At 41.7% G+C, this 27,048-nt stretch overlaps 1 pseudogene; it reads left to right on the forward strand.

Moving 5' to 3' along the window:
* LOC101140830 (ankyrin repeat domain-containing protein 11-like) overlaps positions 1 to 18,914 on the forward strand; it is a 200,003-nt pseudogene extending 181,089 nt beyond the window's left edge.
* Positions 18,915 to 27,048: the final 8,134 nt, after the last annotated feature.

Genomic DNA, 27,048 nt, shown 5'->3' on the forward strand with positions numbered 1-27,048 from the left:
CTACATTGACTTGAATACACAGATTTATCAAAACATTAAAACCAGATCTAAATATATGTCTATATGGACAAAACTTATATTCTGCTAATCTAAAACATAAAAATATATAGATTCTTCAAACTGTTTACTAACATGAAGTTAAATAGAAATTAATGAAATAAGTTACTTCTGTATTTTAGTACTTAGATTTTTTTGATTATTCTGCTAAGATGGATCTTAGAGAGGACAGATAAAACCTTTAGTTCTATAGATATTTAAATTGAAGACACAATTATACTGCTGCAGTTGGCTAAGTGAAGTTCTACTTAAAAGTGGAGTTGTGATACAATTTTCTTTAATAATTTCTACTAAAAGGACATCAAAATTATCTTTTATCTTATATTTTCTTAATTGACAAGAAATAAGAAACTTTTGTTTTTGTTTTCTTTTATTTCCAAAATACCACCTCTGGAGCTACATTCAATTTGAGAGACAGGTAAAGAAAGTAATTAAGTTGTTTATAGCCAACTTTTTACTAAAAACAAATATATATGTTACAAAATGTAATTGTACAAGCTAGTTGCTTGCATGTAACAATTCCTTAAGTAAGAAGGCATGGAACACAACTATTGCTTGATTTGGTTTAATTTTAAAACAAAATTAGACAAAAATTCAATGAGAGTAAAGAGAAAGCAGAAACATTTTAGGAGACAATAATAATTTCACAATAAAAAAATGAACACATTTTGAAAGAGTCTGCAGTGGTAACTTGAAAGGCAGTTGACAAGTACAGCCTGATTGAGAAGCGCGTATGATATCAGGAACAAAACCGAGAGACAGAGAGAATAATGTTTAGTTGAAAACAACATAGAGAAACTTCAAACCCTGACACCAGCCAAAAATCTTTTCTAGGCTGAGAAATAATTGCAAACAGTAGGAAATACTCATTTACAATTCACTAAACTGTCACAGCTTGAACCTAGGATACATTTCATGACCTTAAACAATCTTGAGTCTCGTTTCAAGATAAATGAAGCACAAGGTAGAACCATTCACTCTTTTAAAGAGGGTCAAGCATACTAGACCACAGTCAGTTTTAGCAGACACAGGTGTGGTATCGAGGAATTGAAAGCAAACCAAGGTCAGCATGTGGGCATCAAGCCATAACAAGCTAGAGTTGATGAACTTTCTGTCTTTTCTTATCTCTTTGTGATTTAACCTAACAATTGTCCATATTTCTGGGACAGAGACAGCCTTGGGAAAATAGTGATAAAGGCAAATTTATCTGGTGCCTATGTGTTAATTATATCAGCACTCTTAGTTTTTCTTCCTAGGCATCTGTTTCCTACACTCCAATTTCATGAGACCTTGCTCCAGGATACCTGTTAATCAATTTTTAGCATCAGAGCATTACTTACTTAAATGATATTAGAGAAAGCAAATATCTTAGATCTCACTTTATGATCACACACTTGATTCTCTTCCAATGAGACCAACTTATAAGGTATATAATCAGGTATATAATCCCTGATCCCAGGGATGAATTTCATTAACCACGACTGTGTGGTAGTGATGCTGGTGGTGAACAACTTAGTGGTAGGAGCCTTGGGATCACAGGGAGCCTGATCCAACGAAACACCCATGGTCTGGCTTTTCTCTGTTTCTTTTCACCAGGTGACTTGGCTTCAAACTATGAGGCCAGTGGCCGCATGAGCTCCAAAATTGTTAACAATCTATTTCTTAGACTTGTACATTCCAAAACTTACTACTTGTTTGTTCTTCTAGCAAGGAGAAATAACATCACACATCTACAACCATCTGATCTTTGACAAACCTGACACATACAAGCAATGGGGGAAAAGATTCCCTATTTAATAAATGATGTTGGGAAAACTGGCTAGCCATATGCAGAAAATTGAAACTGGACCCCTTCCTTACACCTTATACAAAAATCAACTCAAGATGCATGAACAACTTAAACTTAACTAGAAATACCATTTGACCCAGCAATCCCATTACTGGACATATACCCAAAGGATTATAAATCATTCTACGATAAAGACACATGCACGCATATGTTTATTGCGGCACTATTCCCGATAGCAAAGACTTGGAACAAGCCCAAATGTCCATCAGTGATAGACTGGATTAAGAAAATGTGGCACATATACACCATGGAATCCTATGCAGCCATAAAAAAGGATGAGTTCATGTCCTTTGCAGGGACATGGATGAAGCTGGAAACCATCATTCTCAGAAAACTATCACAAGATCAGAAAACCAAACACCGCATGTTCTCACTCGTAAGTGGGAATTGAACAATGAGAGCACATGGACACAGGGAGGGGAACATCACACAACAGGGCCTATTGAGGGGGTCGGGGGCTAGGGGAGAGATAACATTAGGAGAAATGCCTAATGTAGGTGCTGGGTTGATGGGTGCAGCAAACCACCATGGCATGTGTATACCTATGTAGCAAAACTGCACATTCTGCACATGTAACCCAGAACTTAAAGTATAATAAAAAATAAAAATAAAATAGTGATGGCTGGGCCTCGGCCCCAGGGATTCTGGTCCAGCATTGTTTGGGTGAAGCGGACGACTTGCATCTCTAACAAATTCCTAGGTAATACCGATGCCAGTATCGAGATCCTAACTGAGAATAACTGCTCTACTCTTTTCAAAGTTTTCTTACCTTCACATCATTGTCTCCTCTTATGTCTGTTCATTATTCCTTTCTTGATGAATACACTTATGTTTCTGTCTCTGCTTGAGAGAGAGAGCTTTGGCTTCCTTTGCACATATTCAATGACAGGCATTGAAATGTATTGAAATATCCTGTGTTTCACAAGTGGAAGAATCAGAAGCAATTTACAATATTTTCCCCAGACAGTTTCACTTTCCAACTATTCATCCTCTCCCATCCCATCAATACCTAGTTTATTGAGAGTTTTTAGCATGAAGGGCTGTTGAATTTTGTCTAAGGCCTTTTCTGCATCTATTGAGATAATCATGTGGTTTTTGTCTTTGGTTCTGTTTATATGCCGGATTACGTTTATTGATTTGCATATGTTGAACCAGCGTTGCATCCCAGGGATGAAGCTGACTTGATCATGGTGGATAAGCTTTTTGATGTGCTGCTGGATTCGGTTTGCCAGTATTTTATTGAGAATTTTCGCATCAATGTTCATGAGGAATATTGGTCTAAAATTCTCTTTTTCTGTTGTGTCTCTGCCAGGCTTTGGTATCAGGATGATCCTGGCCTCATAAAATGAGTTAGGGAGGTTTCCCTCTTTTTCTATTGACTGGAATAGTTTCAGAAGGAATGGTACCAGCTCCTCTTTGTACCTCTAGTAGAATTCGCCTGTGAATCCATCTGGTCCTGGACTTTTTTTGATTGGTAGGCTATTAATTATTGCCTCAATTTCAGAGCCTGTTATTGGTCTATTCAGAGATTCAAATTCTTCCTGGTTTAGTCTTGGGAGGGTGTATGTGTCCAGGAATTTGCCCATTTCTTCTAGATTTTCTAGTTTATTTGCAAAGAGGTGTTTATAGTATTCTCTGATGGTAGTTTGTATTTCTGTGGGATCAGTGGTGATATCCCCTTAATCATTTTTTATTGTGTCTATTTGATTCTTCTCTCTTTTCTTATTAGTCTTGCTAGTAGTGGTCTATCAATTTTGTTGATCTTTTCAAAAAACCATCTCCTGGATTCATTGATTTTTTGAAGGGTTTTTTGTGTCTCTATCCCCTTCAGTTCTGCTCCGATCCTAGTTATTTCTTGCCTTCTGCTAGCTTTTGAATTTGTGTGCTCTTGCTTCTCTAGTTCTTTTAATTGTGATGTTAGGGTGTCGATTTTAGATCTTTCCTGCTCTCTCTGGTGGGTACTTAGTGCTACAAATTTCCCTCTACACAGTGCTTTAAATGTGTCCTAGAGATTCTGGAATGTTGTGTATTTGTTCTCATTGGTTTCAAAGAACATCTTTATTTCTGCCTTCATTTCGTTATTTACCCAGTAGTCATTCAGGAGCAGGTTGTTCAGTTTCCATGTAGTTGTGCAGTTTTGAGTGAGTTTCTTAATCCTGAGTTCTAATTTGATTGCACTGTGGTCTGAGAGACAGTTTGTTGTGATTTCTGTTCTTTTACATTTGCTGAGGAGTGCTTTACTTCCAATTACATGGTCAGTTTTAGAATAAGTGTGATATGGTGTTGAGAAGAATGTATATTCTGTTGATTTGGGGTGGAGAGTTCTGTTGATGTCTACTAGGTCTGCTTGGTGCAGAGCTGAGTTCAATTCCTGGAAATCCTTGTTAACTTTTTGTCTTGTTGATCTGTCTAATATTGACAGTGGGGTATTAAAGTCTCCCATTATTATTGTGTGGGAGTCTAAATCTCTTCGTAGGTCTCTAAGGACTTGCTTTATGAATCTAGTTACTCTTGTATTGGGTGCATATATATTTAGGATAGTTAGCTCTTCTTGTTGAATTGATCCCTTTACCATGATGTAATAGTTTTCTTTGTCTCCTTTGATCTTTGTTGGCTTAAAGTCTGTTTTGGCTGGGTGCGGTGGCTCACGCCTGTAATCCCAGTACTTTGGGAGGCTGAGGCGGGCGGACCACGAGGTCAGGAGATCGAGAACATCCTGGCTAACACAGTGAAACCCCATCTCTACTAAAAATACAGAAAATTAGCCAGACGAAGTGGCGGGCAACTGTAGTCCCAGCTACTCGGGAGGCTGAGGCAGGAGAATGTCATGAACTCAGGAGGCGGAGCTTGCAGTGAGCCAAGATCGTGCCACTGCACTCCAGCCTGGGTGACAGAGCGAGACTGTCTCAAAAAAAAAAAAAAAAAGTCTGTTTTATGAGAGACTAGGATTGCAACCCCTGCTTTTTTTTGGCTTTCCATTTGCTTGGTAGATCTTCCTCCATCCCTTTATTTTGAGCATATGTGTGTCTCTGCACATGAGCTGGGTCTCCTGAATACAGCACACTGATGGGTCTTGACTCTATCCAATTTGCCAGTCTGTGTCTTTAATTGGTGCATTTAGCCCATTTACATTTAAGGTTAATATTGTTATGTGTGAATTTGATCCAGTCATTGTGATGCTAGCTGGTTGTTTTGCACATTAGTTAATGCATTTTCTTCGTAGTGTCGATGTTCTTTAAAATTTGGAATGTTTTTGCAGTGGCTGGTACCAGTTGTTCCTTTCCATGTTTAGTGCTTCCTTCAGGAAGGAGCTCTTGTAAGGCAGATCTGGTGGTGACAAAATCCCTCAGCATTTGCTTGTCTGTAAAGGATTTTATTTATCCTTTGCTTATGAAGCTTAGTTTGGCTGGATATGAAATTCTGGGTTGAAAATTACTTCCTTTGAGAACATTGAATATTGGCCCCCACTCTTTTCTGGCTTGTAGGGTTTCTGCTGAGAGATCCTCTGTCAGTCTGATGGGCTTCCCTTTGTGCATAACTCGACATTTCTCTCTCGCTGCCCTTAACATTTTTTCCTTCATTTCAACCTTCGTAAATCTGATGATTATGTGTCTTAGGGTTGCTCTTCTCGAGGAGTATCTTTGTGGTGTCCTCTCTATTTTCTGAATTTGAATGCTGGCCTGTCTTGCTAGGTTGGGAAAGTTCTCCTGGACATCCTGAAGATTGTTTTCCAACTTGGTTCCATTCTCCCCGTCACTTTCAGGTATACCAATCAAACATAGATTTGGTCTTTTCACATAGTCCCATATTTCTTGGAGGCTTTGTTCGTTCCTTTTTATTCTTTTTTCTCTAATCTTGTCTCTTCTCTTTATTTCATTAAGTTGATCTTCAATCACTGATATCCTTTCTTCCGTTTGATTGATTTGGCTATTGATACTTGTGTATTCTTCATGAAGTTCGCCTGCTGTGTTTTTCAGCTCCGTCAGGTCATTTATGTTCTTCTACATTGGTTATTCTAGTTAGCAATTCGACTAACCATTTTTTAAGGTTCTTAGCTTCCTTGCATTGGGTTAGAACATGCTCCTGTAGCTCGGAGGAGTTTGTTATTACCCACCTTCTGAAGTCTACTTCTGTCAGTTCGTCAGACTCATTCTCCATCCAGGTTTGGTCCCTTGCTGGCGAGGAGTTATGATCCTTTGAGGAGGAGAGGCATTCTGGTTTTTGGAATTTTCAGCCTTTTTGCACTGGTTTTTCCCCATCTTTGTGGGTTTCTCTACCTTTGGTCTTTGATGTTGGTGACCTTCAGATGGGGTCTTTGTGTGGACATGCTAATCCTTTCTGTGTGTTTCTTTTCCTTCTAACAGTCAGGCCTCTCTGCTGCAGGTCTGCTGGAGTTTGCTGGAGGTCCACTCCCGACCCTGTTTGCTTGGGTGTCACCAGCGGAGGCTGCAGAGCAGCAAAGATTGCTGCCTGTTCTTTCCCCTGGAAGCTTTGTTCCAGAAGGGTACCTGCCAGGTGCCAGCCAGAGCTCTCCTGTATGAGGTGTCTGTCAGCCCCTACTGGAAGATGTCTCCCAGTCAGTATACACAGGGGTCAGGGACTCACTTGAGGAGGAAGTCTGACCCTTAGAAGAGTTCGAACGCTGTGCTGAGAGGTCTGTTGCTGTCTTCAGAACCATCAGGCAGGGATGTTTAAGTCTGCTATAAGCCCCTGACTGGAGCTGCTGCCTTTTTTACAGAGATACCCTGTCCAGAGAGGAGAAATCTGACAGTCTGACCACAGCAGCCTTGCTGAGCTGCAGTGGGCTCCACCCAGTTCGAACTTCCCACCGGCTTTGTTTACACTATGACTGTAAACCACCTACTCAAGCCTCAGCAATGGCAGATGCCCCTCCACCCCACCAAACTGGAATGTCCCAGGTGGATCTCAGATTGCTGTCATGCTGGCAGCAAGAATTTCAAGCCAGTGAATCTTAGTTTCCTGGGCCCTGTAGGGGAGGAATCTGCCGTGCCAGACCACTTGGCTCCCTGGCTTTGGTACCCCTTTCCAGGGGAGTAAATGGTTCTGTCTCACTGGTGTTCCAGGCACCACTGGGGTATGGAAAAAAAAAGAGCTCCTGCAGCTAGTTCGGTGTCTGCCCAATTGGCCGCCCAGTTTTGTGCTTGAAACCCAGGGCCCTGGTGGGGTAGGCACCAGAGAGAATCTCCTGGTTTGCACGTTGAGAAGACCGTGGGGCAAGCGCAGTATCTGTGCTGGAGTTCCTCAGGCTCAGACCCTCACTGCTTCCCTTCCCTTGGGTAGGGGAGAAAATTCCCCAACCCTTTGCACTTACCAGGTAAGGCGACCCTGCCCTGCTTTGGCTCGCCCTCCCACTGTCCAACCAGTCCCAATGAGATGAACTGGGGACCTCAGTTGGAAATGCAGAAATCACCTGCCTTCTGTGTTGATCTCACTGGGAGCTGCAGACTGGAGCTGTTCCTATTCAGCCATCTTGAGTCCTCCCACCATCACTATTTTAATAAGCCCTCTTGTGATTCTGATGCACGGTAACATTTAAGAAACACTGAAATCAACTCTGTAAAGGCATCTTCTTTTTTCTGCCTCCTAGAACAGCCTGGGAAGGATATGTCTACACTACAGAGGGCTAATCTCCAGTATTAGGTACAAAGCTGACAGATATAAAGACAATATCTAGGCATCTAATTTGTCCATGCCTCTCATTTCCTCTTGAAATCATTCAAAATCCCTGTTAGGTGGTAGAACCATGATAATTATGAGGTCAAAATTCTTGAGCAGACTCTAATATTAAGAAGGCTGTTTTTGTCATGGAATAATACACAGACATAAAAAACTGAAATTATGTCTTTTGCAGCAACATGGATGCAGCTGGAAGCCATTATTCTAAGAGAATTAATGTAGGTACAGAAAACCAAATACTTTATGTTGTCACTTATAAGTGGTAGCTAAATATTGAGCACACATGAACACAAAGAAGGGAAAAACAGACACCAGGGCCTACTTGAGGGGAAAGGATGGGAGGAGGGTGAGGGTCGAAAACAACACCTACCAGATACTATGCTCACTATTTGGGTGATGAAATCATTTATACACCAAACCCCAGCGAAATGCAATTTAACCATGTAACAAACCTGCACATGTACACTTGTATTTAAAATAAAAGTTGAGAAAACAAAAAGAATCTGGTTTCTTTCTAGAGGTATTAACTTTAACTTTCAAGTATTCAAAGTAATAATTTTATTCTTACAACACCTACCTACTTTATCTACTACTATTAAAATAGTAGGATATTATGTTTTTCTCATAAATTTCAGTCCATTTAATTAAAACATAACGCAAAACGTTTTTAGAAAGTTTCTGTGTCATTGTTGGAAGTTCAAATATAACTTGAGAATAAAATAGCTCAAGGGGACATTTGAGCTTTAGGTTTTAGGGCAGTTAATTGTGGATAATAATAATAGCTAATACTTATTGAGTGAGAGCTATGAGTGAGATGCTGTTCAGAGGCTCGTATATGTATAGTCTTAGTTAATCTTCATAAACAACATATGGAATATTATTATCCTTATTTTTACATGACAAAACTGAGACACACAAAGGTTATATAGTTTTCTTATGGTCATAAAACTACTAAGTGAGAGAAACATGTTTATAATGGAGGCAATCTGCCTGCACAGCTCAAACTCTTAACCGTGACAATGGACTACTTGCCATATGTGAGCAAGAGCTGACAAGTAAAAGATGGAAAACTCTATGAGATTATTTGATAAATGGAAAGTAGTTTATGAAGATACATTTGGTTCTTAAAGGAAAAACACTTTTGATATGATACAGACATGAGAATATTGATTGTAATTTGAGAAAAAGTTGTGATTCTCTATCAAAATCAGTATAAAAAGCCAACTAATGTATTAAAGCAAAAAAGAAAAGAGTAATATTTAGGATGGTATAATAACTAATAAACTTTTTTAAAAACTTGAGGCATTCCATACAAATTAATATTCAAAATGTTATAAATTATAGCCATTTATGATGACAGTCTTTCAAAATCAGATTACAAATACACATGTGTGTGTATATACACATAAAAAATACATACACTTTTTTTCTCAGAATAATTTAAATATAAATCAGACTGTTTTTGTTGTTGAGAGTTCGCATCATAAATATTGGTTCTGATGCAGTAAGTTCTTATACGGGTTGGAAAACATGAGACACATTTGTCCAGTAATAAGCAGTATCTGGCTCATAGTTGGCCATATATATATTAGGCATAAGATTGAAGTTGTGTTTTGGGATCAAATCATAGAGTGCTGTTGTGTAACTTAAAGACCTTGAATTTTATCTGGCATATAATGAGATATAGAATCTATTATTATTTTTTTAATCAGGAATTGTATAATCAAGGATAACTTTCAGAAAGAACAATGTGTAAGAAGGACAAAAACAAAAAAAATAGACTCAGAAATAAATTGTGAGGTTACTGAAATTTTCTAGGTTAGAGACAATGGAGGTATAAAGTAGAGTGTTTCAAATGGAGTTTAAAGGAGGAGTCAGAAATAAGGGGCATTTCAGTATCAGAATCAACACCAGGTGAGAATGAGAGAAGGGAGAAGTCAGGGATGATTGTAAGACTTTAAGCCCTAAGTGATCGATGAACAGTGGCATCGTCAATAAGAAACACTAAAATAAAAGCTCTCCAGCCTACCTCCACCACTGCAGTCACCGCTAAGACAACTGATTCCACTTCTGACAGTGACAAGATGGGATGTGATTTCTATAAAATCTCTTTCAGCTCAAAAAGTCCATAATGTTATAAAAATACATTTGAAATTAAAAGTAACAAAGGCATCTTATCAGGTATATAATGAATATATAGAGATAGGTGTTAGTATCAGGTTGGAAAATGCCCCAAAATCAAATTCTAACATGTTTACATAATATTTATGAAGACACACACACACACACACACACACACACACACACACACACACACACACACCCTAAATATGAGATAATTGATTCAACTCTTGTTCTATGTCTCTTTCAGCAATTTGAAGACCTCTAATTTGCTAGCAACAATGATACCACTTTTATGTTACTGAGCATGAGTAATATCGTAAGGTTTAAGTTTAAGACTTGGGTTATGATTTGCAGAAGCTCAGCTGACAGCCTTCCTTAAGAACTGAGGAAAAATTCTGCCTCATGGTAATAAAAACCTTTTCTTCTAACTCATCAAGAATAGCTTTAATGAACTCTTTCTTTTGCTCCTACATTGGGTAACGTGGTCTTTACAATCAGTGTCTCAGATAATGAACATAGTTCAGAGAAAAGAATCTGGCTCAAAGTTCAGATGTACCAAAGTATTGTTCTTCCCTAACCACTCAACCTCCTGCTGCTTAATTTTTTAAACTCTCTTCCAAATTTACATAATAGAGAAAATGATAACTTTGGAGAACACTCATGTTTTTGCCTGTGGTATAAAAATAAATCTCAGGTTATGAGGCTAAGGTTTGCATAAGTACACTACCTAGCACTGTGATTCTATTACATTTATTTTCTCCTTCTTCAAACAATTCTAAATACTTCTGCCAGAGCAATTTTTCTTTTACTATATCATTTTCTGGCTCAAGAATTGTCAGTGTTTTTCTGATTCCATATGGACCATTTTTGGACTCTTAGTTGGCATTCACTGTTACCCAGTATTTGATCCTACTCAAATTATGCCACTTTCTTGTTTTAATTTTGACCTGCTCTCCAGTATACACTCTTTCCCACCAACACAGGCCATTCTCAACTGCCTGCACAGTTTTCTATGTGTTCCTCTCTCTGTCTAGAATTACCCTTTCTTCCTCCTTCTCCCTAAATCCTACAAGTTTTTAGAAGTGCTGCTCTAGGTCCCCCTCTTCTAAGACTCCTTTTCTGGTCTACAGTGATCCCCATCTACGCTGGAGCTCTGCTGCACATCTAATAAACTTAAACACATTCATACTTAGCTCTACCATTTGTTTCACCATCTCAGTTCTATCACTCCAACTAGATTTTTTTTATCCAGAGTAATAGGTGATACAACATCTTCTTCATTTAACAACTTTAGTCAGTATTTGGCCATGTGATGGGGACATACTTCGATCTATCCATATGCGTTTTCTTAAAAACTCCCATCTTGTTTATGATTATTGTGTGCAGTATCTTCTACCCAAATGTGTCTGTCTGTTTCATGGGTTGATTTAAATAATGGTCATTTTGTTCATTTTAAACAAATGTTGAGATATCTACTACATTGTAAACACTGTAATAAATATAGAGAGTTAAACGTAATGCTACAAAATAAACCACCAGAAAATCTCAGTGGTATACAAAAATAAGCATTTATATCTGTATCACAGATGTCTTCACATCATCTCAGGTTTAGCCATCTAGGCTAGGCTCAGCTGTGTTTGGCCCCAATGTCTGAGGTTGTCCTAGGTCTGCTCTAAGTGTTATTCATTATCCTTGGATCAGAGGAAGTGCAAGGTGGTGCTGCCAATGGAAAAAGATGGAGGAGAAGAGCACAAAGTCAATCGTACATGCTCATTTCAAGTGTTCACTCATATCTTGTCCATTAATATTATGTTCGTGAAAACAAGTGATTGTGGCCAAGCACCAAGTCAATGGAGGTAAAGGAAGCCATGACAATGGTATGAGGATGAGTATGTAAATAACTACTACATGGAACTGATAAATTGGAAACAATAATTCACTCTATTACAAGAAGGTAGACATACAAAATTGACTTTTTGTTGGTGGTGCTATCTTGAAGCTTATGTTATCTTTAGGGAAACTGGTAAGCTAAAAAGTGATTACAACTTAGTAATATAAGTGAAACATGTAAGATCCTTTTCACACTGGCCTAAAGTAGTATATAAAACCCCACTATTTATCTGCAAGATGTAGAATAGGTATTAGCTGATATTGATGCTTTGTGGTTATTGAACACAGGTTAGATATTCATGAAAGCAGAGAAGTGGTAAGTAGCCATAATTAGAAAGAAGGTTGTTGAAAGAGTAGAAGAAGCCATCTAAGGCATTATTTTTTATTTTTTTACCATATATCTATGAGTCACTGAAATAGAAGAGAAAGGTGCTCTGAATGAACCTGTTAAAAAAAGTATTACAGAAAAGAAACAAAATCCAATAGTTTTATCTCTATACCCAAAATAGAGGTTAAAAGTTACACTAAAAATAACACTATTGCACCAAAGAAAGCATCCCATCATATCCTGTCAGACACATCAGACGACGAGGATGTGAGTGTCACCATGGGGACAGGAGAGAAGCTGAGACTCTCAGCACATACAATATTGCCTGGTGGTAAGAAATGAGAGGCTTCTAATGCCAAGCAGCAGAAGGAAAAAAAATGAAAAAGAAGTGAAGGAAAGCAGAGAAACAAAAGGCAGAGAGGTTTGCTTTGGAAAATGGATTGACAAGTTCTGTTCCTCAGAGTCAGAAAGTGAGTCCTCAGAGAGTGGGGAGGATGACAGGGACTCCATGGGGAGCTCCAGCTGCCTCAAGTGTTCCCCGCTGGTGATGAAGGACCCCTCCCTGTTCATCTCCCTGTCTGCCTTCTCCACCTCATCTCATGGGGGCTCTGCCACCCAGAAGCAGAACCCCAACAATACAAACCAGCACACCAAGCACTGGCAGACAGACAATTGGAAAACCATTTCTCTCCTGGCTTGGTCAGAGGTCAGTTCTTTATCAGAATCCACAAGGAGGAGACTGACAAGCCAGTCTGATTACTCCTCTGGGGGCTCCAGTGTGGAATCGCTGAAGCCAGTGAGGAAGAAGCCAGAGCACAGGAAGCTGGGCAGGCTGCAGGGCTCCCTGTCGGAGAAGAGAAGCCCCTTCCTCTCCAGCGCAGAGGGCACCGTCCCCAAGCTGAACAAGGAGGGGAAAGTTGTCAAAGAAACATAAAACAAAACACAAACACAAAAACAAGGAGAAGGGACAGTGTTCTATCAGCCAAGAGCTGAAATTGGAACACTTTACATATGAATATGAGGACTACAAGCAAAAGTCAGATTAAGGCTATACTTTTAGAGAATGATATTTCCACTGAAAATAAGTTAAAAGTGTTAAAGCTTGATCGAGACCACTTTAAAAAAGAAGAGAGACTTAGCAAAATGAAATCAGAAGATAAAGAATGGCTCTTTAAAGATGAGATCATTAAGGTCTCCAAAGATGAAAAATCACTGAAGAGAATCAAAGACATGAACAAAGATATCAGCAGATCTTTCCAAGAAGAGAAAGACTGTTCGAATAAAGCAGAAAAGGAGAAATCTCTGAAGGAAAAGTCTTCAAAGGAAGAAAAACTGAGACTGTACAAAGAGGAGAGAAAGAGTAAGTCAAAAGACTGGCCCTTAAAATTAGAGAAAAAGAATGATTTGAAAGAGGACAACATTTCAAAAGAGAAGGAGAAGACTTTTAAAGAAGATAAAGAAAAACTCAAAAAAGAAAAGGTTTATAGGGAAGATTCTGCTTTTGATGAATATTTTAATAAAAATCAGTTTCTGGAGAATGAAGACATCAAATTTAGCCTTTCTGACAATCAGCCAGATCGGTGGGTTTTTTGACTTGTCTGATACATCCTTTTATTTCAAAGTGGGAGACAGCTGGGACTCTTCAGTGACAGACTACAGGGACTTGAAGAATAACTCTGTGGCCAAGCTGATGTTAGAAACAGTGAAGGAGGACAGCCAGGAGAGGAAGCAGGACAGCAGGGCCCCGGAGAAGCGAGACTACAGAGAGCCCTTCTTCCAAAAGGACAAGGACTATTTGGATAAAAACTCTGAGAAGAGAAAAGACCAGACTGAAAAGCATAAAGTGTCCCCGGCTACCTTTTGGAAAATGACAAGAAGAGGAGAGAGAGTCTGCAGAGGCCAGCCAGGACAAAAAGGACACCCTCCAGAACTCCAAGGAGCACAGGGACAGCAGGGCCAAGCCAGAGGAGGCACACTGCACACCGCGAGGAGCTGATGGAGTGAGGCTACCAGAGTGTCTTCAAGGAAAAGTCTGACTGTGATTTTGGGAAGGGCCTGGAGCCGTGGGAACTGCAAGACCCAGTGCAAGGGAAGAAGGATGGCCTTGATAAGGAAAGGAAGGAGAAAACAAATCCAGAAAAATACAAACAGAAGTCCAGTAACAAGGACAAAAGTGAGAAATCTATCCTCGAAAAATGTCAGAAGGACAGAGAATTTGATAAATGTTTTAAAGAGAAAAAAGATACCAAGGAATAAACATAAATACACACACGGCAAAGACAAAAAAAGGAAAGTGTCTCTTGACCAAGGGAAAGAGAAAAAGGAGAAGACTTTCCCTGGGATTATCTCAGAAGACTTCCCTGAAAAGAAAAAGGACAAGAAAGGCAAGGAGAAAAGCTGATAGGTCGCAGACGTATTCACAGAAGAGAGAGAGGATGACAAAGACAACTATATGGGGAGTAGGTTCAAGATCGGAGAGGCCAGCGACTTGCAGAGGGTGGATGACCTCTAGGAGAAGGAGGAAGGGTGGGAGGCCTATGCCTCTGACAGACACAGGAAGTCCTCTTCTGATGAGCAGCATCCCGAGAGGCAAAAGGACAAGAAGCCCAAAGACAAGAGAAAGGACACAGGGGCTGCTGACGGAGTGACAGACAAAAAAGAGAAAGTCCTTGAAAAGCACAAGGAGAAGAAGGTTAAAGAGTACCAGAAAAGTATAAGAACAGGAAGGGAAGAGCTTTAGTGGACTCCACACAAGATAAGAAAAATGAACAGAAGCTCCCTGAGAAGGCTGAAAAGAAACAGTCTGCTGAAGACAAGGCTAACAGCAAACACAAAGAGAAGTCAGATAAAGAATATTCCAAGGAGAGGAAGTCCTTGAAAAGTGCTGACATGGAAAAAAGCCTGCTTGAAAAGTTGGAAGAAGCTCTCCATGAGTACAGAGACGACTCCAGTGATAAAATCAGTGAGGTCTCCTCTGACAGCTTCACAGACTGAGGGCAGGAGCCAGGGATGACTGCCTTCCTGGAGGTCTCTCTCAAGCAGCCACCCATGTAGGAGGAGGCCAGGGAGAGCGCCTGCCTCCCGGAGAAGCTGAAAGAGAAGGAGAGGCACAGACACTCCTCATCCTCATCCAAGTAGAGCCACTACTGAGAGAGACAGCCAAGAAAGAAAAGGCCGAGAAGAGAAGGGCAGAGGTTACAAGGAGGGCGGCAGCAGGAAGGACTCCGGCCAGTATGAAAAGGACTTCCTGGAGATGGTTGCTTATGGAGTTTCTTACAACATGAAAGCTGTCATAGAAGATAGGCTAAATAAAACCACCGGATTATTTTCTACCGAAAAGAAAGATAAAAATGATTCAGAGAGAGAACCTTCCAAGAAAATAGAAAAGGAACTAAAGCCTTATGGATCTAGTGCCATCAACATGCTAAAAGTGAAGAATAAGAGAGAGAAACAAAGGGAGAAATTGACAGACGAGAAGAGGAGGAACCGGAAGAGGCATGCAGACTGGCTCCTGCGGCATCACAGGGACCAAGCAGAAGCCCACTGCCAGGGACAAGGACAGCCCTCCCCGCGCACTCAAAGACAAGTCCAGGGATGAGGACCCGAGGCTCAGGAAGGCCAAACTGAAGGAGAAATTCAAGGACAGTGCAGAAAAAGAAAAGGGCGACTCTGTGAAGGTGAGCAAAGGGGATGATAAAGTATCACCGTCCAAAGACCCAGGCAAGAAAGATGCCAGGCCCAGGGAAAAGCTCCGGGGGGATGGCAACCTGATGATGACCAGCTTCCAGAGGATGTTCTCCCAGAAGGACCTGGAGATCGAGGAGCGCCACAAGGGGCACAAGGAGAGGATGAAGCAGATGGAGAAGCTGAGGCACCGGTCCAGAGACCCCAACCTCAAGGAGAGGGCGAAGCCAGCAGACGACGGGCGGAAGAAGGGTCTGGAAATTCCTGCCAAGAAACCTCCGGGGCTGGACCCTCCCTTTAAAGACAAAAAGCTCAAGGAGTTGACTCCTATTCCACCTGCTGCCGAAAATAAGCCACACCCAGGATCAGGTGCAGACTCCAAAGACTGGCTCGCAGGGCCTCACATGAAAGAGGTCCTGCCTGCATCTCCTAGGCCTGACCAGAGCCGACCCACTGGCGTGCCCACCCCTACGTCGGTGCTGTCCTGCCTCAGCTACGAGGAGGTGATGCACACGCCCAGGACCCCGTCCTGCAGCACCGATGACTACACGGACCTTGTGTTCGACTGCGCCCACTCCCCGCACTCCACGCCCATGCCCACTGCTCCCTCCAGCGTCTGCCCGCCTCCTTTTTTGACAGGTTCTCCGCGGCATCAAGTGGGCTTTTGGAAAACGCCAGCCAGGCTCCTGCCAAACCTCTCTCCATAAACTTTTACCGCTAGGTCTCTGCCATTATTAGGAGGACTCCCTAGGAGGAATTCAGCTTGGAAGACAAGCTCCTCAGGCAGCAGAACGTTCCTGCCTCCTCCAGCTACGACTTTCCCCTGCTGCACTAGATGGAAGACAGGGCGCCCCTGCCCCCGGTTCCCGTGGAGAAGTTTGCTTGTTTGTCCCCAGGGTAATATTCCACAGACTATGGCCTCCCCTCGCCCAAAGTCGATGCTCTACCATTGTTACTGTCACCCCGTCTCCAGAGGGCGTCTTCTCAAATTTACAAGCAAAACCTTCCCCTTCCCCCAGAGATAAGCTGCTGGTTCCTTCCCTCGAAGGGGCCATTCCCCCGCACCTGGACGCCACCGAGGACCAGCAGGCTACAGCCCCCATCATCCCCCCGGAGCCCAGCTACCTGGAGCCGCTGGAAGAGGGTCAGCACCGTCATCACTGAGGAGCCTGTCAAGTGGGCCCACCCCGCCGAGCAGGCCCTTGCTTCCAGCCTGATTGGCAGCGCCTCTGAAAACCCTGTCAGCTGGCCTGTGGGCTCAGACCTCCTGCTGAAGTCTCCACAGAGATTCCCTGAGTCCCCAAAATATTTCTGCTCCGCGGACTCCCTCCACTCTGCAGCCCCAGGGCCCTTCAGCGCCTCAGAGGTGCCATACCCGCCCCCCCCTTTCGGCCTCTCTCTCCCAGAACACTCTGCTCATCGCTGAGCCAGGACTGGAGGATGTCAAAGACAGGGTGGAAGCCGTCCCCGCCACCACCTCTACCTCAGAGGCGGCTCCTTACGCCCCTCCCTCCGGGCTGGAATCCTTCTTCAGCAACTGCAAGTCACTTCCGGAATCTCCGCTGGACATGGCCCCTGAGGCCTGTAACCACTGTGGCTCAGGTGGAGGCTCTGGAACACCCGGAAAATAGCCTCCTGGACAACAGCCACAGCCTGTCTACCCTCCGCCAGGTGGAGCCGATGCCCTGGGCAGACGCCTTCGCCTGCCCCGAGGACGACCTGGACCTGGGGTCCTTCTCACTGCTGGAGCTTCCCTTGCAGACTAAAGATGTCCCAGATGTTGAAACAGAACCCATAGAAGAAAGTCTTGCTCCTTCAGAAAAGATTCCTCCAGGGGGCCCCTGTGGTCGTAACGGTGGGGATGTTTCCGCTTTAGTGGCTAAGGAGCAGCCGTCACTGCCTCCTGACCAGGCCTCCACCCAGCTCCCCACAGAGCTCGAGCCTGAGCCCTCAGAGGAGCCAAAGCTGGACGGGGCTCTAGAAGCTACGGAGGCAGAAGCGGTGCCAGAAGAGAGGGCCTCTGGGGATCTGGACTCTAGCATGGAGCCCACACCCGTTCCCCCTGAACAGTGCCAACTGGGAAGCAGAGACCAGGGGGCCGAGGCTGAACCCCTCCCACCCCCCGCCGCATCCCTCTGTGCCCCCGACGCCCCCTGCCCCCCACGGACACTGTGGCACAAGCCCAGGCTGCGGACAGTGCTGGCCCCCACAACAACACTGCGGCCTCCCGTGCTGCCGCCCCAGCCGAAGGCCCTCCCTGCGGCATCGACCCAGAAGCCACAGAATCAGAACCAAAACCCACGGCCGAAGCCCCAAAAGCCCCCAGAGTGGGGTAGATCCCTCACTGCATCACCAGGAACCGGCAGATGCTCGTGGACGAGAGCAAGTAGGGCACACCTCACTCCAAGGAGTGTGCCTCAGGCCCGCGGCTGGGAGGAGGACTACGCCCAGCCCAGCATCCGTGCAAACGCCACTTCCAGCACTCCACCCAGCAGCTGAACACGTCCACGCAGCAGACGCGGGAGGTGATCCAGCAGACGCTGGCCACCATCGTGGACGCCATCAAGCTGGACGCAATCTAGCCCTACCACAGCGACAGGGCCAACCCCTACTTCGAATTCCTGCACATCAGGAAGAAGATGGAGGAGAAGCGCAAGATTCTGTGATGCATCACGCCACAGGCAACCCAGTGGTACGCCGAATACGTCACCTACACGGGCTCCTATCTCCTGGACGGCAAGTCGCTCAGCAAGCTCCACATGCCCGTGATCGCACCCCCTCCCTCGCTGGCGGAGTCCCTGAACGAGCTGTTCAGGCAGCAGGAGGCGGTCCGGGAAAAGCTACGTCTGCAGCACAGCATCGAGCGGTAGAAGCTGATATGTCCTATGAGCAGGAGATTCTGCAGGTTCACTGCTGGGCAGCCAGGATCATCGCCAACCAGGCAGTGCCATTCAGCGCCTGCACGATGCTGCTGGACTCTGAGGTTTAAAACATGCCCCTAGAGAGCCAGCGCGACGAGAACAAGTCAGTGCGCGACCGGCTCAACACCAGCCAGTTCATCTCCTGGCTCCATGACCTGGACCACAAGTACAACCGCATGAAGAACTGCTCACGTGGCAGCAGCACGAGGCCGCGGCCCTGAACGCCGTGCAGAGGATGGAGTGGCAGCTGAAAGTGCAGAAGCTGGACCCCGCTGGGCACTAGTCCCTGTGCGTGAACGACGTGCCTTCCTTCTCCGTGGCCATGGTCGACGTCAACGACGACTTTATGTTGCTGCCGGCGTGACACCGCGGGATGACTGCAGGTTGCAGGCGAGGGCTGCATGGCTGCTGCTGAGCCCCAGGGGCCGAGGAGGGAGCACCACGTCCACCCGGGCGGGGAGAGACCCCCAGAGAGACGCCACAGCGTCTCCGTCCCTTCCAGACTGGTCCAGACCTCCAGGAGGTGAAACACGTCTCTTGTCTACCAGCTGCCGCGGCGGGGGCAAAGCCCCCAGAGCCTCACCGGCCCCGGCGGGACGAGAAGACCATGCGGGTGGCACACGTGGCAGCTTCTGTCTGAAAATGGTAACCTTCGGACCCTTTTCTCCAGCCAACTGCAGAGGCATTTCAGGAGTTGGAGAATGGAGTGGATTTTTAAATTTTTTTTGTTCCATTCTGATCAACTAAAGAAAATAAAATTAAGGTGTCCATGTCTCACAAACAGTGACCTCCAGGTAGGAGGGGCAGGTGTGCCGTCCCAGCCATGGTCCCGTTGCCACAGAGCTGCAACGGCCTCAGAATGGGCTTAGGACCTGGTGCAGAGCAGGGCGTTGGCCGTGCCACCTGTCCAGGCAGAGGGACACAGAACCAGGACCCCCGGACTGTTTTTAATGCAGTCAAATCCACGCGGTTCGTATCTTTTTTCTTTTAATCTTGGGCATTTTGTTTCTCTTTCTGAGAACATAACTTGAAACACTAGAGAGCCAATAATCGTATAAAAAGTGTATCTGCAAACGCTGTAGAGTTTTATATAAATTCACAATGTACTTTTGCTGTCTTCTAGATAATTTAGTTTGCAACACATTACTGCACAGTTGTAAATAACTTCTGTACTGTAACATCACTTTCAGCTATGTGTAAAGGAATAAATAAATTAATTTTTTAAAAAGCTAGACATGTGGCAGGAGCCTCTAGCACAGTCTGTAAGATGCTAAACTCCTGGAAGTAACTCATTTGATGTTAGAAATTGTTTAATTTGTATTTTGGTCCCTTATAACTCAATACATAGCTACTGCAACAACTGAAATTGCCACATGATGCTCACAGACACATACAGGCACACACAGCCCATACATAGGAGGAGTTCTGAGTTGGTCATTGGCAGAACAGCATTATCAGGAGCATAAAATTGAGACAGCACACTGAGTAAAACTTTTAGAGTTACAAAGGATTTATAAAGGGAAAAACTCATTCAGTTGTTGGGTCAGATAATTCTCTGATAAAGAGGTCCAGGGAAAATGTGGTGGTGAGTAGAAAGCTAAGCCTAATTCAGCTCTTTGTGTCATAAAGGAGGAGTCCTGTTAATCATTTCCTGGTGTTACAGTGAGAATGAAGAAGGATCAAACAGAAAAGATTAAGCATAAGTGTAAGAAAAATGTGTCAATAATTAAGTTACCCTGTTTGCTATATCCTATGCTTTAATTTATAAATCATGAGTCTCCTTAACCCACTAATTACCTATTCCATTCATTAGTGTAACCCACTAATTACCCATTCCATTCCATAGGAATGTAAATTTGAAGTTCAAGTGTTAAGACACATTCTCTGTCATTAATAACAGGGTAGGCTTCCATAAAAGAACTCAGAATCATGGTCTCAGCAATGGATCATAGCTCAATGCAGCCACAGATTCATGTAGAGAATGGCAAAGTTTCTGGAACCTGGAGTTGGAAAAAAGTAATCCTACTTTGATGTTTCATAACTCAAGGCACAATACAACTTCTGCTCTTTCATTCCATCCAACTCCAGCACCAGATTCCCTACCCATTCACAGCCTCATATCCCAAATTTCCATTCAGAGTAATTTGGGATAAGATGTATATGAAGTCCATTTATGGTGGAGACTTTGAATTTTTAAGGCAAAGCTTGTTAACTGCAAAAGGATAGAGTGAATTGGCCGAGTTAGAAATTAGAATCATATATACATGATTCTAATTTATATATGATTAGAATTATATATACATTATATATTCTATATAATATATATATTCCATACACACACACACACACACACACACACACACACACACACACACACACACACACACACATATATATATATATATGGAAAAGAAACAACCAGAACTGAGGGCTGATCAGGCCAAAGGTTTGGGATAAATGACAGCACAATTTGCAGGGGGGAAATCAAGAGTGCTTAATCACAGATAAGAGATCCACTTATAAGTGAATCTAATCAGATCTGACAATCCTGCACATTCAAGTTGGAGGCAAGCAGTTGGCGCTGTGGAATTTGTGAGCAGATCATAGGGCAATTGCCATCAGAGGCTCTATATTTCAGAGAAATTTAGATGTTATACAGTTTATAAAGACAGAACATCAAGTCTAAGGGAAAAAAATAGTGGTTGTTAGAACTACAACGTGGACTATAGTTCCAGGAGCAAAGCAAGTGTTGGTTATCAAGACTTCGGTACTCACAAGTTAAACGTAGCTGATGAGTAGAAGGTGACAATGTTGAAATCCTTAGAATTAAATTGGGGAGGATTTAAATACTTCAGTACTGGCCTTAGAAACTGGATAGAGCTTACTCTGGTAGACAAGAATCTAGAAACACCAACTGTGGGTAAAGAAAATAAACAAGATGAACATTAGTGAACACCCAGTGTATTATAAAACAGAATGGATTGGTGAATAACTCCCCATTTGCTGAATCGCAAACTGGTCTTGATAAAAATTTCTCGATTCTCCATCCTCTCGGGCAATTCCAAATTATATGCCAGTCCAAATGCAGTTTTTTTCTGCAGAATCTTTATGTCTGGCCAAATAATGGCAAAGTAAATTAATATAATTGATGTGACACTATAATGTGGCCCACATCTAGAAAAACATGAGGAACATGAGGATTTACTATAGTTTGGCTTCCCTTTTAAGAGAATTCTCCTTGGAAAAGTGAAAATACGCCCCACCAAAAACAGGGGTTTCAGTTTGCATGCTTATATAACTTTTTATTTTTGAAAAACAAATGTTTATACCTAGGAAGTTATCAACCTAGAAAAAAAGAAATAAACCCAGAAAGTTTATATTATTTATCTGAGGCAAAAATGCCCGTATCATTAATTCCAAACACATACTTCAACTTTCACAAAAATTCCAATATTTGGTGCCCATGTTAGGTCTCACAGTGTTATAAAACTTCCTCAGATCTTTGAGCTTATGAATCCTTAAGTGACAATGATGATGATGATGATGATGGCAATAATGATGAAATAATACCAGCTACTATTTATTGAAGACCATAAATTATGTAGAACATATTTTATCTATTTTTATATATATTGATAACTACAATATAGGTATTGTAACTACGTTTCATGGATGAGGAAATGTGCTCAAAAAATTTGGACAATCTCTTTGAGGTCCCACAGCAAGTACACACAAGTTGCTTTGCAAATTTAGGCCCAAGCCTATGCTGTGGTGCTTCTATTCTAGGGCATAAGAAAGAAGGCATTGTCTCCTCAATAAAGGACTTAAAATTCTGTCTTATATGCCTCTCCCCAGCTTATTTCCCGCATAGATGTTTGAGGATTTATTCACATATGTCCACAGCTCCAATGGGAAATACCTTGACATAATCCTAGAGAAACAATATGGCTTAGACATATATTAGAGAACATAGCTGGCAGAAGTCAGCTAGGAGAAACTCAACTTGTTTCCATCATTGATGGAACCTCATAAAACATCTGGGGAGACCACAAAAGCAAAGGCAGCTTGTATCATGGAAGAGATGGAAAACCACCTTGCAGTTTGAGATAGTAACAGATGTTGAGGGTCAGATATCAGATTCCCGATATCCAACATACCCAGTTTACTGTCGAATTAACCATCGTGACAGAAACGAGGAAAAACTCAAACAGTTCCTAAAATAAGTCAATAGCTGGCCGGGGGCGGTGGCTCACGCCTGTAATCCCAGCATTTTGGGAGGCCGAGGCGGGTGGATCACAAGGTCAGGAGATCGAGACCATCCTGGCTAACACGGTGAAACCCCGTCTCTACTAAAAATACAAAAAATTAGCCGGGCGTGGTGGCGGGCGCCTGTAGTCCCAGCTACTCGGGAGGCTGAGGCAGGAGAATGGCGTGAACCCAGGAGGCGGAGCTTGCAGTGAGCCGAGATCGTGCCATTGCACTCCAGCCCGGGCGACAGAGCAAGATTCTGTCTCAGAAAAAAAAAAAAAAAAAAAAAAAAAAAAAAAGTCAATAGCTTGTTACGATTCTGAGAGAAATATTATAATTCTTGTAGCTTCTAATTATTGTTTAATGGGCACTTTGGTTATCCCCTGAAGATAGATTGAAGAAGTCAACTATTTTGACATCCATCAGCATGTAGGAGATTAGGAATTTCCATTGTCATTTCACAGAACAGGCAACAAAATTTCATACTGACAGAGTGGTCTGTTCAAAGTCATATAACTATCAGTGGCTGCATGACTAAAGGCACATCCTTTTCTTAATGCAGAATAGCTATGGACTAAATTGTGTTCCCCAAAATGAGATGATATGTGGTGATGAGATGTTTGGGAGGTAATTAGACACAAATAAGGTTACGAAAGGGGAGCCCTCATGACGGTATTAGTGTCCTTATAAGAAGAGAAATGAGAGAGTGTGCTTTCTCTCTCTCTACCAAATGAGGACACAGTGAGAAGGTGGCTGTCTGAAAGCTCAGGAAGAGAGCCTTCTCCAGTAATTCGTCCACACCTTGATGCTAGACTTCTCAGCCTCCAGAACTATGAGAAAATACATTTCTGTTGCTTAAGCCGCTCAGACTCTGATTTTTTTTTATGGCAGTTGGAACTCACTAAAACAAGGATCCTTTCCTCCTCCTACTCACCTTGTGGGAGTATGAAAACTGAGGGGCCCCAGACTGCAAAGAAGGGTTCTGAAGGCAGTATTCCTAATCTCCTCCTGACTTAACATCTGCTATGGTTTGAATGTGTCCCCTCCAAAATTCAGTTGTTACCAATGTGATAGTATTAAGAAGTTAGTCCTTCAAGAGGTGATTATATAATAAGGGCTGCTTCCTTATGAATGGGATTAAAACTCCTATAAAGGAGACTTCAGGCAGCATTCCTCTGGCTTGCCCTTCCGCTTTCTGCAATGTGAAGACACAGTATTATTTTTTTCTGGAGGATGCAGCAACAAGGCCTCATCTGGGAAGAAATAAGTAGCCCTCACAAGATAAATGAACGTGCTGGCACCTTGACTTTAGACTTCATGGACTCCAGAACTATCAGAAAATATGTTTCTGTTCTTTACAAATAACTTAGTCTCAAGTATTTTGTTATAGCAGTACATACAGACTAAGGACTCATCCCTTCCCTTCTTGATCTTATTCTTTCTCTCTTCTTTCATCTGAAGGGGTTTACTTGAACCAACTTTAACTGCCTTTTAGTTTGCGAGTTTCTGAAAAGGCTCCTTAAAGTCATTTCCAAAACCAAAAGAGGCTTCAATTGTGAAGTGGTGCACTGAGATTCTCGAAAAGACTACTGCTATTCTTCCTGTAGTATACTTCTCCCTACTTCTGACAGATGCCCCAACCAAATGTAGCCAAAAAAGACAGTTATTTCCAAAATTACCCAGGGTGATAACTTTCATTCTTAGCTTTACTTTTGCCAAAGAGACCAGATGTTAGAGTCATTTTGAAACATAATACATCCCTGGATTAAGGACCATTTGTGTAAAAATTTATCATTCTTAATTGATCCTCCAGATGGCTGACTCTGGTTTTTTCACATTCTTTTTGATCTTCCAATGAACACGTGAATAGGCTCAAAGAACTAGAAATATTTTTTAAAGGTGAAGATCAAAGAAGATAAAAAGATGAGGGTAGTTAATTTTTTAAACACTAAAAATAAGAGTGAATGAAGGAAAAGATGGCAAACTATGAAACCCAAAAAAGAACACACACTTAAGTAAGAATTGGCAAGGCACTGGTTCCTTGAGTTTGGAGAAGTTGTAGGGTGACAATGGCCTTTTTATTCCCAACTAAAAGTCACTACCCTTCAGAGATCCACAGCTACCCGGGTATCTGCAGAGCAAAGGCAGTGCCATGTAATCATAGATCAAATAGACTTTTGTAAATGGTGAAAAGTAATCCCCAAACTGTTAGTAGATACAAACCATGGCTGGACTGTACAACTCAGGAGCCATGGATGAATGCAACAGATTTTTAAGATACAGGTATAACAAGTTCTCTTGCTCTTATAATTATAGAAAGACTCTAAATTGTTCTTTTTGTCTATAATATCTTCTCTCTCTTTATTGAGTAATCGTTCTAGGCCTAATTTCTGGGTTTATGTATTATCATTCCTAGGCTAACTCAGGCTTCAGTGTACTTTGTACTGAGAACACCAACAGTTACATAAATGCATACACATAAAATATATATACATACTATATAATCTAGATATATTGTATAACATTATATATATAATTCCCTATCAACTTTTATAAAGTTTCAGATAATATAAACTCTGTCTTTATTATGCACTAGATGCATACAATCAAGAAAAGTTTATTCTTTATATTTAATTAAATATGTATGAATTGGCTACTTAATTCATAAAGTAAAATGCTAGGCACTGTGGGAAAAAGAGTTGAAAAATCCATGGTAGAACTCAGTCGAAGAGAATAAATGGTATAATTTATATACATTTCTAAGATAAGCTACACTGACTTTCATATGTAAAAGTTTAGAGTTATAAAAGTATAGTTGAGAGAGAGAAAAAAAGTTATATTGGAGAAATGTGAGAAGGCTTCATGAAAGAGTTGGGCTTCCATTGTGAGCTTGAAAATAGAATTATCAATGAAGAGAGCAGATTGGACAAAAGGATACCTCTTAGATATGTCCTGTGGTTTTTTATTTTATTTACCACATTAAAAAAAGTCTATACACTTTGTGATTCTCTTAGAAAGTCTTTTATTCTGATAAACTAGATTCCTATGACCTGTATCATAATTGTACTGTATTTACTCACAATGTCACTTTGCTACAGATATGTGCATGTTTCTAAATTGGCATGTATTGAAAGGTATATTAAGATTTTTAGAAATAAGTGATGAATTGATCATATACATTAAAAGAGACTCCTCTATGAATCTGAGAAAGAAAAGCAACTCTAAAGAGCTGTGAAGTGGATTATGGAGATGATTGCACAACTGTATACATTTATTTAAAAGTCATTGAAATGTATAATTCCAATGGGTGGATTTTATAATATGTAAATTATGCTTAATAAAATTGTTAATTTAAAAATTTTAAAAATAAAAAGCTGTAGTTGTTAATTTTTAATGATATATAATGATTATGTAGTATCTTCCTGAGATGGAATGGTCTCACATTTTCATATACTTGTCTTAGAACTTTATATATTTATAATTCTTAAGAGAGATTCTAAAATATACTTGCTTCTTACTCTCTCATCTTTCTTTCTTTTTTCCATCTGTTGCTCTCCATAAAGGAATACATTATCCTCCTCTATGATACCTTATAAAATACGGAATGTATATGTTTTTAATTAAAACTTGTTTGAAGCAGATAACAAAAGGTAAGCACATTGCAATGAATAATGGGTGACAGAAAAGTTGAGAGGTTTTTCAAAAAACTTCTTTTTCTCTAATGCCCCACATAAAGACTTCTTTTCCAATGACACTGATTATAAACTTCCACCATTAAAAAAGTATTTAAAAGTATACTCAGTAGTACTTGGCATGGGAAAATAGTCATTTAAAAATCAGTCTTATTTAGTTTTTACAGAGTCTGCTTCAAAGAACATCAATATGTACTGAAATACAGCAAAGCAACTACCGGTTTTTTTCTAACCAAAAATTGGTCAATCTCAGCAATAGCTGTAAAAAATTATTGTCTTCAACAACTCACTTTGTCCCAGATCTTTAATGAGGCACATTTAGGTTTTCCAATGTCAACTCTTTCTCTTAAGCTCTGCAGATCTGGACTATGACAACACATTACCTAAAAGTGTTCGTAAAGAGGATAAAAGCACCAGTCTCTCAAGATGATGATTCTATCCCAAAAAAGAGCAAAATGTTTACTTCAGTTCCTCATCTTTTCCACTCAGTTTTTGTACTTCAGATTTATTAGGTTGGTGCAAAAGTAATTGCTAATAAAATGTAGTCTACTGTGAGAA

This window comes from Gorilla gorilla, chromosome 12, assembly GCF_029281585.2.
Source record: "Gorilla gorilla gorilla isolate KB3781 chromosome 12, NHGRI_mGorGor1-v2.1_pri, whole genome shotgun sequence".
Taxonomy (NCBI): Eukaryota; Metazoa; Chordata; class Mammalia; order Primates; family Hominidae; genus Gorilla; species Gorilla gorilla.